The sequence below is a fragment of the Plecotus auritus genome (genome assembly GCF_963455305.1).
Source record: "Plecotus auritus genome assembly, chromosome: 2".
Taxonomy (NCBI): domain Eukaryota; kingdom Metazoa; phylum Chordata; class Mammalia; order Chiroptera; family Vespertilionidae; genus Plecotus; species Plecotus auritus.
The window spans coordinates 91,483,451-91,486,842 of NC_137771.1; the positions used below are offsets into that span (position 1 = coordinate 91,483,451).

Here is a 3,392-nt window from a genome sequence, read left to right on the forward strand (position 1 = left end):
TTTCCAATTATAAAATTAAAAGTCTATCAGATTTGCCTTTAAAAGAAAAACAAGAGAGACTTCTTCTCCCTCCCCACGTGGAGTCTGTACTTGTTCTTCAATAAATTTCCACCTTTGCTATACCATCTTCTGTTCGTGGATTTATTCTTTGACTCCCGCGGACAAAGAATCTGGGATCCAGTCCAAAAACTTCCGTATTATGTTGGTGCTTCGGCCGAGAAAATTTGTCAACTCTCTTCACGTCAAACTATCCCAATAGGAGGACAAAATGGTGGTGGAATAGACGGACGTGTCCAGAGCTGTGTCCCAGAGCAGATAGAATGAGCAGCTGAAACGAATAACATCCACCCAGAATTGGCAAAGGATACTCAGCTGGTGAGATAATTTGCAACCAGGAAGGGCAGAGGACCCCTGGAGAAAGGTAAAATCAAGGTTCTGGGCAGGAGAGATCTGCCAGACCTCTGAGCCCAGAGGGTCAGAGGGAAACCACACGGCACCAAGCCAAGTCCCTTGGGACAGGCACAGCGTCTGACTGTGGAAAGGAGGTCCCAGGGCTGCTGGTGGCAGGGGATTCTAGATCTGGGTCCACAGTCATCAAAGACTGAGTCCAGAGCGGGCAGCCTGGAGGGATGACCAGACCACGCAGCACTGGCAGGAGAGGAGCTCACAGAGGCGCAGTCTTTCCCCTCTCTGTGGCCTGTGCTTTTCTTCACTGAACCTGGTTAACAGGACCTTTCGGATACGAACACTCACCCGTGGCTGAGGTGCAGGAAAAGGTGCGGACTTGTGGAGGCTGGGGAGAGCCGGCGGAGAGGAGAGGGTCTAGGAGAAGTGGCAGCGAGTCTGGTGCTGAGTCATACCTGAGCCCAGGACCTGGGCAGCCATTTTCTCCTGAAGAGATAGCCCCTCCCACCAGTCTCCAGGCAAACAATACAGCCACACCCAGAATACACCCTGAATGGTACAAAGAATTTTTTTTAAAAATCTCAGTAGTCCCTGAGAATCACAGGGACTGGCGAGGCCTTCAGTCCCAGCAACAGGAAACTGGGAAACCGCAGACAGTAAAGAAGACTGGGATCTTAAGCCAGCCAAAGGAACGACACTTCACTGTTTCATTTTTATTTTATTTTATTATTATTTATCTCTCTTTTTTCTTCTTTTTTCTTTATTTTCCTTTTTTTGTTTGTTGCTTTATTTTCTATTTCTTTTTGAATTATTTTTCCATCATTCTATTTTATTTTATTTTATTTGCTATTTTTTATTTTTATAGCATTTTTAAATCAATTTTTTGTAAATTTATTATTATTATTTTCTTCATTCTCTTTCTTATCCACTCATCCCCTTTCTACTTTCTCTATACTGAACTGAGGTCCTTCCCATATTCATCCAATTCTTAACCTTATTTTCTGTATATAAGCTCAGCCTCTACAGATTCTTCCACCAACCTCTTTGCTGGGTGTTTGTTCTTTGCATTATTTTGGTTTATCTGTTTGTTCTGTGGTGTTTTCTCCCCATATCTACACTAATAAAAGAGAAAGATGCTAATTCACCGTACCTCCGCTATGCCCACCAGCCAACCAGGGGTAATATGCAAATTAACCCAACAAAGATGGTGGGTAAATTTGCATACACAGGCAGGGCGGGCAGTGCCAGACACCGCATGTGGGGTCCAGGCTGCAATCAGGGACCTGCAGGCCAGGCGGGCAGCATCTCCAGGATCACGGTCTGCCCCCAGGCAACCTGCGGACACTGGTGGAGCAGGCCCAGGTTGAACATTTTAATGAAAATGAGATGCCTGTGCCCTGCCCCACCATGCTGTCCCTCGTGAGTAGAGGGCAGTGGGCATTTAGGAGGCACTGGGGCTCGGAAGGGACTGGGAGCAACCTGCAGACGTGCTACCAGGAAGAGGTGCTGAACCATGAGGACGCAGAGGGCTGGCTGATGGAGGCGCGCAAAGGTGGCTCTTGCCGGCACTGAGCTCGAAAAGCACATTGACAGCCTGATGGACAAAATCGCCTTTCCGAAGAAGGTGCATGAAGAGGAGATCGCCGAGCTGAAGGCGCAGATCCAGTACGCTCAGATCTCCGTGGAGATGGACGTGTTCTCCAAGTCCAACCTCTCCGCCACGGTCAAGGACATCCATGCCCAGTACGAGCAGCTGGCTGCCAAGAACATGCAGAATGCAGAAGAATGGTACAAGAGCCACTTCACTGTGCTGACCAAGAGCGCTGCCAAGAACACCTATGCAGTGCACGCCGACAAGGACGAGGTGTCTGAGAGCCGTTGCCTGCTCAAGGCCAAGACCCTGGAGATCAAAGCAAGCTGGGGCATGAATGAAACACTGGGAAAGCAGCTGCAAGAGCTGGAGGATGAGCAGAACGCTGACGTTAGTGCTATGCAGGACACAATCAACAAATTAGAAAATGAATTGAGAACTACAAAGAGTGAAATGGCATGATATTTAGAAGAATACCAGGACCTCCTCAATGTGGCTTTGGACATTGACATTGCAGCTTACAGGAAACTCTTGGAAGGTGAGGAGACCCAGCTCAGTTTCACCAGCGTGGGAAGCATAGCCAGCGGCTACTCCCAGAGTTCCCAGGTCTTTGGTCGATCTGCCTACGGTGGTTTACAGACTAGCTCCTACTTGATGTCCGCTCACTCCTTCCCTTCTTAATACACCAGCCACGTCCAGGAGGAGCAGATCGAGGTGGAGGAAACCATTGAGGCTGCAAAAGCCGAGGAAGCTAAGGATGAACCCCCATCTGAAGGAGAAGCTGAAGAGGAGGAGAAGGAGAAGGAAGTGGCTGAGGAAGAGGAAGAGGAAGAAGGTGCCAAGGAAGAATTTGAGGACACAAAGGAGGAAGAAGGAGGTGAAGGTGAAGGAGAAGATGCCCAAGAAGCTGAGGACGAGAAGAAAGATGAAGGTGCTGGGGAGGAGCAAGCAACCAAGAAGAAAGATTGAGCCCCCCTTTCCTTAATTATTTCAGGAATAATCCTCCTGAAACCAGGTCAATCCCGTTACCAACCAAGCAGTTGAGTTCCCGATACTATATGAAATAAGAAGTCAATATATATAACATTCTGAGGTGACTCAGGTTGGACATTAAATGTTGTACTATGACTTTTCTCTTTATGCAGAGTATCTGCTTGCAGAGTGGCTTCCTGGCTTGCTGCCAGCCTGTGCATGGTCCATGCTTATGAGTTCAGTATCTATGACAATGTGAATAATTCAGATGTTTACAATAAAAACACATGAATACATGAATTCACTGATGTTAATGTTAAACTTCATGGAAAAAATAGTCCTTTGAATCTTTGGTGGTTAGAAATTAAAGACCTCAAATCATGTGCAATAAACAGTAAAGTTATACTGAATGACACACACAAAA

General features: G+C 47.1%; 1 pseudogene across 1 annotated transcript; it reads left to right on the plus strand.

Moving 5' to 3' along the window:
• The first annotated feature begins 1,812 nt into the window (after nucleotides 1-1,812).
• Nucleotides 1,813-2,965, plus strand: LOC308241138 (neurofilament light polypeptide-like; annotated as a pseudogene). The gene has a single exon. The product of its transcript is annotated as a neurofilament light polypeptide-like (transcript).
• The last annotated feature ends 427 nt before the right edge of the window (nucleotides 2,966-3,392 follow it).